The sequence below is a fragment of the Benincasa hispida genome, chromosome 1 (genome assembly GCF_027475165.1).
Source record: "Benincasa hispida cultivar pf3 chromosome 1, pf3_genome.v1.1, whole genome shotgun sequence".
NCBI lineage: Eukaryota > Viridiplantae > Streptophyta > Magnoliopsida > Cucurbitales > Cucurbitaceae > Benincasa > Benincasa hispida.
In genome coordinates, this window is record NC_143478.1 from 39,415,865 (window position 1) to 39,430,809 (window position 14,945).

At 32.3% G+C, this 14,945-nt stretch overlaps 1 long non-coding RNA gene across 2 annotated transcripts; it reads right to left on the bottom strand.

Moving 5' to 3' along the window:
• Positions 1-5,382: 5,382 nt before the first annotated feature.
• On the bottom strand, positions 5,383-8,149 carry LOC150038434 (uncharacterized). 2 transcript variants are annotated; one of them, XR_016525329.1, is made up of 4 exons: positions 7,948-8,149; positions 6,061-6,274; positions 5,764-5,981; positions 5,383-5,621 (listed from the first exon to the last, which is right to left on the bottom strand). It is a non-coding gene; the product is annotated as an uncharacterized LOC150038434 (long non-coding RNA). The 2 variants fall into 2 exon arrangements; XR_016525330.1 differs by having other exon boundaries at positions 5,751-5,981.
• Between the last annotated feature and the right edge of the window lie 6,796 nt (positions 8,150-14,945).

A 14,945-nucleotide genomic window follows, 5' to 3' on the forward strand; every position in this document is an offset into this window, starting at 1 on the left:
ATGACTAATGGCTTTAGTACATATAAGTTACTTTCCATTGAACCATAACTAATCTTCATTCTATTCTTGACAATAAACACTTTATTCTCAGAAAAGAAGATGGTATACCCTTGTTCAATGAGACAAGAAATTGAGATTAGGTTCCTCTTAATATGAGGAACTATGAAAACATTATCCAGTAACAAATAAAGTTTCTTGTCAACAAATAACTTCAGCCTGCCTACAGCAACAACTGAAACAACCTCACCAGTACCAACTCGTAGATTCATCTCTCCTTGTGGCAACGTTTCCCAGGAACTGAATCCTTGGTAAAAGGTACTGACATGATTGGTAGCACCCGAATCTAAGATCTAGGCAAAATCATCATTCTTTACTAAACACGTCTCCAAGACCAATAAATCATGATTACTGTCTTTCCTCCTTTTTTGGAGAGTAGTGGGATCAGTATCAGAACAACTGGCACTACTGGTTTTTGTCATCTATCCCTTTGTGCTCGACAAGTAAGAACTGACGTTCAAACAAATCTTGCAACGAGTCCATGATCGCTCGTGCAATGACCATGTTCTTAACCCTTTTGGCCAAAACATCAGATATGTTAGCCAAAATGTGAAGTTGGGCCAATGAATTAGCCTTCATCCTTACTCATATGCATTACGAACAATTTGTAGTGCATTAAGGGTCGGGACTAGAGACCACTCCTCAACCATGACAAATTCGAGGTCATTTGTCACGAAATACATTTCACATGATTCTTTCTACTGTATGTAATTGGTCATAGTAAAGGCACTAAACGAAAATACTAACGAGTTGCTAAAAAGAAAAAAACATTGGCCTATGTTAGGTTTTAAGCAAATACCTGCTGTAAAACAAACATCATCCAATAAGGCTTTAGCAAAACTAATATGAACCCCGTGTGACATCTAGTTTCGCAATGACGCTTCAAAGGTTTAGGACAAAAGCCGCCAAAGGGAGGTTAATTATCCCTCCTCTGAATTGAGAAGTTTTCAACCAGTCATTAATACCAAAACAACTCTTGCTCCTATAACAACTAACCATCATTTATTTGGTCAATAGATCATTAACTTACTTAACAATATCCCGTAAGTGTGACCCGCCATTTTAGGCCCTAGAGATCCGCCCCAAGCAGCCAATCCGAAGGGAAAAATCCAATTGAGGCAAAACCTAAAGCAACCCTATCCATTTCTGGAGTTCACCTTGACCTTGACCAACTGCAAAAAACCCATCCGAAGGGAAACGCTCCCAGGGCGCCACGAGGGAGTACAGAATGATCTCATGATGTGAAACAATGACAGAGACCATAGGATGTGTTGACACACACCCTTCACTCACTTACTATAAACACTCTTTCCGTGCACCTTGATGTTGACTCATGCAAATACCATTCGAAGGGGGATGCTCCCAGGGCACCACGAGGCCAAGCATGAATCTCACGGTGAGTGGAATCATAGACATATCAGATACATCTCTTCCTCCCACTGTGTATTTTATAACCTAGGTTTTAGTTTACTTTTAAAAAAAAAACACGGCTAAGAATTTTAACTAAGTGACTTTTAGGTTTACCCAAGAGTAACTTTTACCTTAGATAGTTAAATAACTTTTGATCATCATCCATTAAACTGTTTAACAGAGTCTTTGATCAATCGTTGCATTCTTGTAGAAAATCTATCTAATTCACCTTTCCAGGTAGGGGTGTTCCGTTTCTATTAGCTTAAGAATCCTAGCCTAGACAGAACCTGCCTTAGACAAAAGGTCCCTTATAGATAGATTTAAAACAAATTTAATATTTTATGTCAATCAATTTAATCCTATTAAACCGATTTTAAAAGATTAATCTAGGTTACTAAATCTTTAGAACCATTTGAACTTACGTCTATCTCAATCCAATTTTAAAACCCTTATAAAAAACTTGAGTTCACCCTAAGTCCGCATGCAACTCTTTCTTATTGATTTTAGTTCTAATTTCCTTTATAACACTTATAAATAGAAACAACAAAAACCACAATGCAAAGCTAACACATGCAAAGCATTCATAACGATTATAAATAGTCTAAGTGTCATGCTCAATGCATTGTTAATTTATTGCTACTTCTTTTATATAATGCTTATACAAAACAGCAATGAAATAAGCATAACATGCTTCCATTCACCCTTAGACTATAACACTTATAATAAAAGGATGATGCATGATAATGCTCACTGCATGCAAAATATAACTCTTATATTTCATGATGCATGCGCATGCTTTCACGTAATTTCTTCATGCTAGATTATAACATTTATAATACATGATGCATGAATTATTGCACAACCTAAGGTGGGTTTTTAAACTATATGTCAAATATTTTGCCATATAAACACCATATATCACATGTATAATAAAAAAATGTTGATGAACTGGGTAGAATTGACTCAAATCTACAAAAATTAAAGCTAACTATTACAAAAAAAAAGGAGTTTCCAGTTCAAACATTCGAACCGAGTCTTGAACCGTTCGGACGAAGCAACGCGTCTCCAACCATCGTACACCAAACTCTCCATGATCGTCTACACGAAAGAATAAACACTTCGCTCTATCGTTTACCAACACTCCCAGAGCTAAACGATCGTTTAGCAATGATCGTGTACCTTTTAATAAGCGATGAAGGTATGCAATCGTCCAGCGCACTCCACACAAGGCCAGCCTTACACGATCATCTAAACGACTATGATGTGGCAAAGCACCATTGCCTAAACGATCGCTTAGCAAGCGCCTTCGTATCGTATATCACACGATCATGTAAGTAGTAACAAGCGATGAAGCAAGCTAACTACACGATCGTCTAGCCCGCACCTTTTACTAAACGATGAGCATCAAATGCTCCCACTATGATTGTCTACCTCCAGCGTCAACGCGATCAGACAACCAACACTACGCGATAGAGTAAACGATTTACCCCATCGTTTAGCATTAGCTAAACGATCGTTTAGTAAATACTACATGATCGTATAGAAAAATCTACATTATCGTTTAGATAAATCCCAACGATCGTTTACCTTAGGCTACATGATACGACCAACTCTTGGTTTTCTTTCTTGTTGAGAACCACATCTCCATGCTTCGAAACTTCATCACGAACGACTCGACTAACTTAAACTCTTTGAATTACAGACTCGATAGCATGTTAATTACGCCCAAAAACACAGGGGCCCTTACAAATTAACAATTTGTAATTTAAGAAAGCTTTAAAAAAAAGGAAATTAAACCCGTAAACATCCATCAACACCATCCACAAAAGCATTTAACAATAAAATACAAATGCAAAAAAACCCACCAAGACTATAAAAGAAGTTCAAAACAAAATTGAAATTTAGATATCAGAATAACCTGGCTCTGATACCAATTGAAGAAAATAGAACACGAGGATTTCCATGAGCAGCGGAAGGATCTTTCCAAATTTCAATCGTATATGAATATTACAATTACAATCACTAATGGAAACGAACGGTTATGCATAAAATAGAAATTACAACATACTTTACTACAGATCAAGGGAAAAATCAACAAACCTTTGTAGACTCATCTTCAAGTTCCTTGATCATGAGCGCTCGATCATAGCAACACAGCAACACACGAACGTTCGTCCAACACGACTGCTACACTGCACGAACACCGTGCACTCGAACTAAGTGATCGCCAAGGTCGCGAACACCCCGAACACCATGAATGGCCTCCATAGAACCTCGACAATGTCGAGTTGAGTATGACACTATCAAGAAGGTTACCTTGGTATTCTCGGTTTGAGAATCCAGAGAGTGGGCTCTGTATGGACTTGGTTTGAGAGAGAAAACAGAAGGAACCATAATCGTGTAAACGATTGAGCAAGTGGGAGATAGAACAACCTATCGTATAGGTTGATGCATAATCGTTAGGAAAAGCTATGCGACTGTTTAGCTCATCACTTATCTGAGTGTCTATTATGTAAGAACACTCCACGATCATTTAGCTAACTTCAAGTTGTCGCTTAGTAAATCTTGTTTACTTGACAACTATCCGTGAGAATTTTTCAAGATTGGAAATCTCAAATCAACATCTTCTTTTTCTTTTATCTCACAATTACCATGAAACTACCAATAATCTCCCACTCAATTGGTTATTAAAGAAAAAGTGATAATTATCCAATAATTAATATTATTATAAATATAAATGATAACTAACTTATCATAATATATTTATAACCTATAGTTTCAATATTTCATCTCATGAAACATATAAACCATAACTCTTTTTCTATTCTATGGCACTTAATGTAAATCTCATTTACATTAATCCTCCATTAGATGTATCTCATACACCACATCGATCATATCATATATAATCAAATTACCTTTTGTCAATTTGAACATTTCAAATCAACACCAAGAACTGATCCTTAACTTGAATCCATTGAGCTACTAAGGGGAGCTTATGGACCTGTAGCTTGAAGCTCCAACGATACGTGAATAACTAACTAAACTCTTTAAGTCACGGGATCCACCATCCATTAACTGTCAACCATTCCACTAAAGACCGACAGTTGAAATCTCTTTACCACAGATATATTATGTGTCCATCTTAATCAATCAACAGTGTGACAACCCTTCACAGATCGCTCGTAAGTACAGCTTGGCCAAATAACCATTATGCCCCTGTAGTTACATCTAACTCCTTAAGTATTACTAAATCCTCTAATGAACATAAGTCATAGTCCTTCTATGACTGAGTCCTCTCTTCCAAAGAGAAGCTGTGACCATTATATTCAAGCCCCGGAATCAATCCTTAAGGGAGCAATCTATCTACTTACCCTTGCTTCGGGGAAGGAGTGAATTCCATCTTGTATAATTGAATTCCCAGCTCCCAAATCAGACAAGTCCCCAAAAAGGTAGGCATGTTGAGTTAGAAATCTAGCCACTCTCACCCATACTAATCAAAGGACCGTCCTCAAATGCATGAGTTCCCAAAACATTCAGGATTGAGGTCGTGTTACCCATGGTCGTTTAGGTGAGATGTAAGTCTCTAGTATCAACGACGTTATATATAGAGTCTAACCATCTTGTGGTCTGGTCTTATACAAACTCTTTGTATAGGACACCCCCGCTCGCATGTCTCTACATGAATGGTCAGGATCTACCATCTGTAATAGTTTACAACACTTGTAAACATCTACAAAGCGGGTCGTGTCCGTATTGTCACCAGGATCAAGTATCCCCCCCTTAATCCTTATACTACAAACCTGTTTAGGTTATCACTTAAGGCATGATCCACTTGTATATCACATATACATGTTTAAGTTTACATAAGATAACCATGGAGATTTGTTTATTGGATATGAGTAAATGCCAGAATGAAATAACAGTTATTTTATTCATAAAACAGTGTGTATAATTACAAACAACGAAACTCCAGGAGAATTAGGATACCAATCCCAATATAAGTCGCATCGTGAGTTCGATTGGGACAATTCTGTCTATTATGTTCTTCTTGTCTACAAATTATGCAACGTGTCTTGTAAGTTCCCTTCAATCCATCTCATTTTGCATGCAAGAAGTACACAGTCTGCCAATTTTTCTAACTCGTGATTCGTCTGAATAAATAATAGAAAAATTAGGATCAGGCCAATATTTTTTATTGGGGAAGGCTCAAATTGAGGTAATAACATGGCAGATAAGTGAGAATTTTATAATAATATTTAATGTAGTATAAGTAGTCTAACCCAATGGTCTTACACGTAGCCATAGCGTGAGAACACGGGATTCCATAACTCTACCACTTATTGCATGTGCATGTTCTTTCACTTAACTTTATTCGATATGTGGTTCCACCCTTTAGTGTTATTGGGTTGGTTGATGTGGTGACATCACACAACTCTGTCCGATGGTCAAATATGCTAACGGAATATTTAGTTACACGTTGTTCCCAATGAGTTAATTTCTTAACCGCATACCTATGACATATACGAAAATTAGTTAGAATACCTCCAGAGTTAGTATGAACATGTGGGATAACTAAGATTCAATATTTACCTTGTGAAACATTTTCCAAATTCAAGAGCAGTCTCTATTTCTACACGATAAGCAGCGGAATAAGTGATAGTTTGGTAGAATTTTGCTTGGACTAGTGTAGTAATGGGTAACTTTCTGACTCCTTTCAGAACAACATTCATATTTTCGGCCACGTTCGTGGTTAGCCATCCATGACGATGACCACCATCATGTGACTATGTCCATTGCTTAGGATCTATGGAAGCAAAAAATCGTAAGCAATTAGGGTTTGCTGTTTGAAGTTCGGTCATACAGTCATTAAACTTTCAAACTTGAAATTTCTATCATGCACTACACACCAAGCTCTTCAACATACTATTCTTATACTTGTTGAAATTACTCGCCACATGTCGCAAAATCACTTCTAAACAATATGTTAATTTCATGCCTTTTTTAAAAAAAAAATAAGTTATTTATTAGCTTTTAGATACTCCAAGCATACGTAATATTTAATAAAATTTCATTTTTAAATTTATCAATTAGGATTAAATTTTATTTTATATATCTATTTTAAACAATTATCTAGCTCTCATTTTGTAACCATTTCGTTTTTAGTTTTTTATTTTTGAAAATTATGCTTATTTCCTCTCATTTTCTTACCATAGTTGTATCAATCGTAAGTAGAAAAGTTACATTCTTAATCGAACTCCAAAAACAAAAACAAGTCTTTAAAAAACTTTTTTTAGTTTTTTAATTTTGATGTGGTTTCTGAATCATGGGTAAAAAGTAGATATCAGAACAAGAAATTTAGTGGCGAAAATGTAAACCAAAATAGTTATCAAACGGGACCTTAATAATTATAAATTAAAAAATAATATTATGTCCATCTTAGTTATTATCACGATAATTTTGTATTTATCTACCAAACACATGTAACCAAGTTGTTCAAGTATAAAGTTGAAATTTACCGATCACTCATGTACTTCATAATAAAAATTAATTTCACAAAAGCACTGTTTCCATCAATTATATAAAAAACTACAGCAATTTCACACCAAGTTCAATTCATATTTAACATTGGTTTGTTGTTTTTCCTCCTTACATTCACATTCGCTATTTGTTTGTTTGAATCTCACATTTAATGAAATTTCTCTTGTCATATATGTATATATTCTCAAATTTGAAACTTCTAGGTACTGAACTTTTTGAGATGTTTATAATTCACAAACTTAAAAGACTTTAAAATCAAATAATTATTTTGGTTACCTCCATAAATATATCTAATGTGCTTTTTGAATGTCCATTTTACTTAAAGAAAAAACACCGGCATATACTAAAAACTACAAGACTAATTATAAAAAAAACTATGAAATTAGCCCCAAAAAAAATTATGAGAATCAATTTGCCTAAATAAAACCACTATAAAAAAAATATACAAAATTATGAGAAACTTAATTCTCTATTAAATAACAAAAATATATCCAAAAAAATATCATTATAAACTAAAATTACTTTTTAAAAGAATCATGTCCATGCATCATAAAATTTTCTTATATAGACATGCTTCCTCGTTTTGAAAATCGATGATAAATATTTCCTTATATAGACATGCATCTTCGTCTTTTAATCATCATAAAATTTACAATATTACGATGAATAATACAACTTAATCTAACGTAATAGTGCTTATAATATAAAATATATGTAACAAAATATTATATTTTGAAGTTAAACAGACACGAAATTAACAATATATCAACTTACTAAAACAAAAATGTTGCATCTTATCAAGAAAAATCTTTGAATGATCGTTTGTAGGATTTTTCTCCGAAATAATATCCACAGTAAATAAAATAATAATAAAAAAAGTAGTATAAGATTATAAAGTAGGTTTTTTTTTTATAAAATAATAAGACTATATCAACTTACCAAAAAAATTTGTACTAAAATAAAGTACGAATATGAACAGGTGAGGAAGATGGTAGAAATTGAGATGGCCGTCAAATTTGGGGGAGGAATATGAAGTTGAATGTTAAAAGGATGGCTATTTGGGGAAAAAAAATATGAAGGAGGTGGAAGTAGAAAATGGTTCTCGGGTGTTAGAGAGAAAATGGAAGAAGAAGGTGAAGAAATTGAGGGGAAAATGGGTAAAATTTAAGGGGGGCTTCAAGTGCAAAACGACAAAATTTTCAAATTAATATACGATCAACGAGGTCTGACGTGTATATAGGTACTTTCGGCTGACGCATTCAGATTTGATTTGAATGCATCTCTTGAGACACATTCCAAAAAAAAAAAAATAAAAAATAAAAACCTTTTTCTTAAATAATTTAAAAACACCCCTTTTTACCTAATTAAATTCTAAAATTCCCCTATTTATCCAATTAACTTTCAAAGAGTCACACCCATAGGACATCTAATGCTCAACTTGATCAAATCCAATTATTCTTTTTAAGAAGTTCAAATTGGCTAATGTACTATCTTTATTTGTTAAGATAATGATCAAGTCATTTCTGAGTTGTCTCGTCGTTTATATTCTTTTCATTATTTTTTTTTTTATTATTAGAGAAAATATAAAAGTTTTAACTCTTAAATTTAAAAGTCGTATCAATTTTTATCCTACCATTTTTTAATTTCTTTAAAGTACAACTTAAACTTGGGTGAGCGTTTCAATTTTTACTTTTGCTTTTATCACAATTTTACCTTTGTTCCCAGTAGGGTTTGACTCGAAGAGTGTCGAAAAAATAATTTACATGTGTTTATTAGCATTGTTATTTTGATATCAATTTTTCTCATTAATCAACTTTAATTTTATGAAAAGTTTGGTTTTCAATAAGTTGATAAGTTTTTTCTTTTCCTATTTATCACATTAAGTCACTAGTTTTAGTGAAAAGTGAATAACAACTATAACAATTAATTAAGTTTAAAAGTTTAATAGGTTAAATTTGAAAGTTCGATGATAATAATAGATATATTTTATTTACTTTTCCCTTCTTTTTAACTTTGATAAAGAATCTTTATTCTAAAAAAAAAAAACTTCGGTAAAAAATCTTTAAACAAAATCATTTAATAAATAATAGGACAAAATGTACTTTTAATCCCTGAAATTTGAAGTTGATGTCTATTTTGTCCCTCGAAATTTCAAAATGAACATCTTAGTCCTTCATGTTTGTAAAATTATTCTAAATAGTCATTGACTAAACGGAATATTAACTAGATTATTATGTGCGATGTGGATAAGATGACATGTTAATTTTATTTGACTACTTGGCAAATAGATTAAAAAGTTAATTGAAAAAAGAAAAAAATATATATTTATGACTATTTTCCTTTTGATATTCCACCGTGTTGTGTCCTTTTAAGTCTATCACAATATAGTCCAGTGGTCGTTGCCTATCGATTGGAATTTGGAAGTTCAATTTGAAAATTTAAGGTTGAAGTCGCATGATCTTTTAGAAGAACAATTGATTGAGGAATATTGTTTGTTACTCTTAGTTTTTTGTTTTGATATCTTTAATTTCTTCTCTACTTTACCTCCAACTTCAACAAATTCTCTCGATTATCATCAGTCAAACAACACCAATTTGAATCATACTTACGATGACACTGTAAAATCAGACTAAAACAAAGGATTCGAATCAAATGCAAGTAGTGAGTTTGAATAAGACACAGATATATAGTTCATATCACACAATAGAACAATGTGATTCTCATTTAACTAAGCTCTCATAGGTCACATTTAAGTTTAATTAATATGTTATATGACTTTTTGTTTGGGATTTACTTTCTTGATGATCAATTGTGCACCTGTCCAATCTTGTTGAAGTGATTTTCAGTGAAATATGGATCATGGAAAGTGGAATTTCTCTCATGCTTATTAAATTCGGGAATGACTTAGGTTTACTTATTTATATTTTTTCATAATGTTTGATTACATATATGATAATCTTCACAATTCAACAAGGGTTGCGACACTAGGCTGTGAAGAAAAGGCAATCTTCTATCATCAAAATTGGGCTTCGACGACGATGACCATTGAACTGCAACAACTGCTTTACTGTGACAGGTTGGTTAGACTGTGATGGAATGAGATAGACGGCTAGGGTTTAGAGGAAGATGACGAGAAAGATAACTTTTCTTTACTCTTTTTTTTTTATTATTAATTTTTAAATCTATTTTCCAAGTAATCAAATAAAATTAACATGTCATCTCATCACGTTAGCACATAACGGTCCAATCAATATTTCGTTAGGTTAAAGTTAAGTTAAGGACTATTTAGAATCATTTTAAAATTCTAAGGGACTAAAGTGTTCATTTTGAAATCTCAAGGACCAAATAGACATTAACTTCAAACGTTAGGGATCAAAAGTATATTTTGCTATATTTATATTCTAATTGTTTAAACTTATTTATTATTTTTTTTATTTAAAATGTATTACAATTTTACACCTATGAACTTACCCACCAATAGAAATATTTAGCTCATCTATCTTACTTTTTTTCTTTCTAATCTCCCTTTCTCATATGTCACTTTTACTTGGAGGAGAAGTTAGAAAATCTCAGTCTTTAAAAATATATATCAATTATCGCTAAGCTACGTTTATTTTACTTCTCAAATTCTATTTGTAATTTTTAATATATATATATATATATATATCAATTACACCTAGGAACTTACCCACCAACAAAAATATTTTGCTCCTACGTTTATTTTAATTATTTTATTTAGAAGTTTTTTATAGCCAAGGAGATGGATACTATTGATGCCAAATTATGGATAGGAGAAATATACTTGACCTTCACGTGACACCAACCACCAACAATGAATTTATTTGAAAGGAAGAAGAACATAGTTTACAAAAGAAAATACCTGCACATCATACACTTCGATGCTTAAGTCAGATAATGAAAGAATGTAAAAGATAGGGGACTTAAGAGCAGAAGTCAAGTTATCTCACATGAAATTATAATGATGTATTTATAGAGAACGTTGACCTAGGTTATTCCTTAGAATTTCAGAATTGCCTCAAGATAATTAAATAACCTATCAAGTCAAGGGGTGTGCCCGATTTCATATTTGGCTAGTATTGGCATCAGCCTTGGCTGAGGCTAAGCATCTTCTTTAGGCTATATTTTAAGCCTGAATAATCCAATTTTTTTTAAATAATATTTTTTTAATAAATAAAGACAAAAATAGGGTTGGAGGGAAAGTATTCCTAAAAATAGGTGTTTAAATCGTGTACCAGGTACACGATTCCCTGGCCACCTAGCATGCCAGTCTGGCGTGGCAGTCATGCAGGTTTGATTGAGGAAATCGTGTACCGGGTACACGATTACCCTAAGTCATGTATCGGGTACACGACTTCCACGCCTTAAAAGCTTCGCGTACACGATTACCCTAAGTCGTGTATCGGGTACACGACTTCCACGCCTTAAAAGCTTCGCCCCAACCCTTTTTCTTCCTCACCGAAACAGCTACTCATATTCCCTACCGCCGATTTTCCTCGCCCAAACCATCGATCCCTCACCGAAACCATCGTTGATTTTCCTCACAGAAGCCTCTATTTCACCGAAATCTTTCAAAACTTTGATTTTGCTCGACTTCCAGTCCTCCATTTGATCTTCACTGAATCTAGCGGTCGTGGTTCTCGATTTTCCTACATTTTTTCCTGCCGAATTTTGCTTGGTATATTTCTTTCTCTAGTTGGGCTGATCTGTATTTATATGTATATTTTTGCATGTTTTTGGGCTAAATTTTGCTTGGTATATTCCTACATTTTTGTATAGTTTATGTATAGTAAGTTTAAGTATGTATAAATAGTTATAGTTTAAGTATGTATAAATAGTTATAATTTATATATGTATAAATAGTTATAGTTATAGTTTATGTATGTATAAATAGTTATAGTTATAATTTATGTATGTATAAATAGTTATAGTTTATGTATGTATAAATAGTTATAGTTTATGTATGTATAGTTTATGTATGTATAATTTATTTATGTATGTATGTATGTATTTATAGTTTATGTATAGTTATGTATGTATAGTTTATGTATGTATGTATTTATATATATATAGTTATAGTTTATGTATGTATGTATAGTTTATGAATGTATGTATGTATAATTTATTTATGTATGTATGTATAATTTATTTATCTATGTATGTATAATTTACTTATGTATGTATAAACTATAGTTTATGTATAGTTTATGTTTATTTATGTATGTATAATTTATGTATATTTTATGTATGTATAATTTATGTATAGTTTATGTATAGTGTATTATATAGTTTATATATAATTGATTTAAACTTAGAAAACTTAGAAAACTTAGAAAACTTAGAAATTAGAGTTTGTTGGGTTAACATATTAACATATTTTTTTTGTCAACTATAACAGTTGAAAAAAAACAAAATAAATATGTCGATGCGTCCTGAAGATTTAGTAATTCTTGAACCTGGAAATGATGGAGATAGTGACATCGACGTTGAAGTGGATGAATTATTTGGAAACGACGGTAGTGGTGAACAAGATCTTGAGTTGGTATCGTCGTAAATGTTCAACAAAATAGATTGGGAAATGACAAATTCAACGTTTGAACTAGGGTCTACTTTGGAAGAAAGGAAAGGATTGTATTTTTTATAAATTTAGATGGAGTGGTGTATTAACTGTCTCTGAACAGTTAGCAAATATGTTGCTCGTGTACAGGAAAACATTCGACATGCTGACGCCCAATCATGTAGTAAATATGTATATAAATGAATATTTAAAAAAATTTATATGTATACTTATTATTATTATTATTATTATTATTTTGTCAGGTTATTTGGACACCATACTCATAGATTTGGTCATCATTACCTGATTATTGTTGTGATGGTGAAGACATCTGGTTGACTGTTAGCCCTCTTATATGCTTCCATAAGTAGAGTGACATCATCCAGATCGTGTGCTAAGACAGTTCGAGATGCGACAAACGATACCTTTGTTGTCCTATACACTCCCAAAACTACACCAGATCGATTTAAGGGGTAAGCACGACCAAGACTGGCGTCGAATCCATGCGGAGTATTTATCCTACTGGCATGGACGACGTGATCGTTGTGCACAGGAAGAATTAACAGATGGGCCAACTATATCAGACGACTACTTTCCCTGGTACAATTCGATCACGAGGCGATTTATCTCACCAGACAACGCTTACTATTACTACATGGTAAGATATTTCAAATTAGACATTTTCCATATATATAATATGAATATTGTTTAATATTTTTTTTTATTCTATAGAATAATTTTATCGGCGAAATTCAACAATATTCAGTGCAGAACAACCTTGCAGAATTGGGTTCAATGTGTAAGCAAACATTGATGAATGTAGAAAATATTATTCAACAAACAAGATGACTCAATATTGCTGACAATGATCGAAGACGTATTCGTCGTAGACGAGCGCGACAACGGGGTAAACCTAATTTAGAGGGACGCGAAGACAACCCCATGAGGAGTAAGGGCCAGGGGGGTCGTTTTTAAATCCCACATTGTATCATTTTCAAATTGCAAATCTCAAAAGAACTAATTGTAAATATTATTTAATATCAACAGGGTCAAAAGTACAAATTTTATGTTCGTTGAGTTATACTAATTTTAGCATTGTTTGTCCAACACATAAATTAGAACCTTCGGATTACAAATTTTCCATTCATGAATTTTAGTTTTGTAAGCCAAATATAATTTTGTGTTTTACTTAAACTAGTAATTTGAAATAATAGAAATACAAAAGTATTCAAAACTCATCTCCAAATTTCAAGCTTGTAAATTATGTAAACCTTCTAAAACTCATTCTTCTAAATAATACAAACATAAATCATAAGAATCTAAGGGTTTCCCAATTCCAAAGTAATTTTTATACTTTAAACAAAAAAAAAAAATTATAAGCAAACTCATGTACCGGATACACGAGTTCGCTTGACCGGTCAACCAGTCGGCTGATAAATGGACTCGTGTACCGCCACATGGAAATCGTGTATCGCGTATACGATTTCACTACCCTAAATCTGTCATTACTTTTCCAAAATACCTATTTTTTAAAATATTTCTCCTACTCTATTTTTGTCATTATTTATTAAAAAAATATTATTTTTAAAAAAATTCAAATAATCCTTTGGAGAGGCATGCGTAAAGCATGTCCTTGGTAAGGTTCGGTCTCACCCTTGGTCGAGGTCGAACACAAGGTCAACTCTTTTTCTTAGGCTCATTTTAGTCATGTCATTTTTTTGCTTATGTCATGCTTTCTTCAATAGTTTTATTGCATATTCTTGTACTAGATGTAAAATTACCCATAAGAAAAACAATCAAGTCTAACATTTAAAGTATCTTTTATAGTCAAGTAAATGATATAATTATTTTCCTATTTGAAGGGACGATAGATACAATCATTAAGGGAGTGTATGGGGTAAAAACTATCATAAAATTATATAATCATCTCTTACTACTATAAATAATATTTTGTAGTCTCCAATTAACTATAATCAACATTATTTTAAAACTCTCATTTGCTGCGGTATTTGCTATTTACTACAATTTTTACTATTTCAAAACCTCATTTGCTATCATATTCATCATTTTTTTTTTACTTCTCCGCCACTGTGTTTACTATTTCCTTCTTAAACTAAAATAGTTTATCACTAGTTCTATTACAAACACAAACTATAATAACCCAACTATAATGATATAAGATTATAATTACAAACTCTTTATTCAAAGTCCCCTAAATTTATATTTTAATATTTAATATATTAGGCCACTTTTTCCTTTGCCAAGTTGAATATTGAAAATTAGTTCTATAGGATTTCTTCCATCAACTTTGAAATTAGAGATTCCATTCATTCATCCCCAATATAGAGTCCACACAACTCCG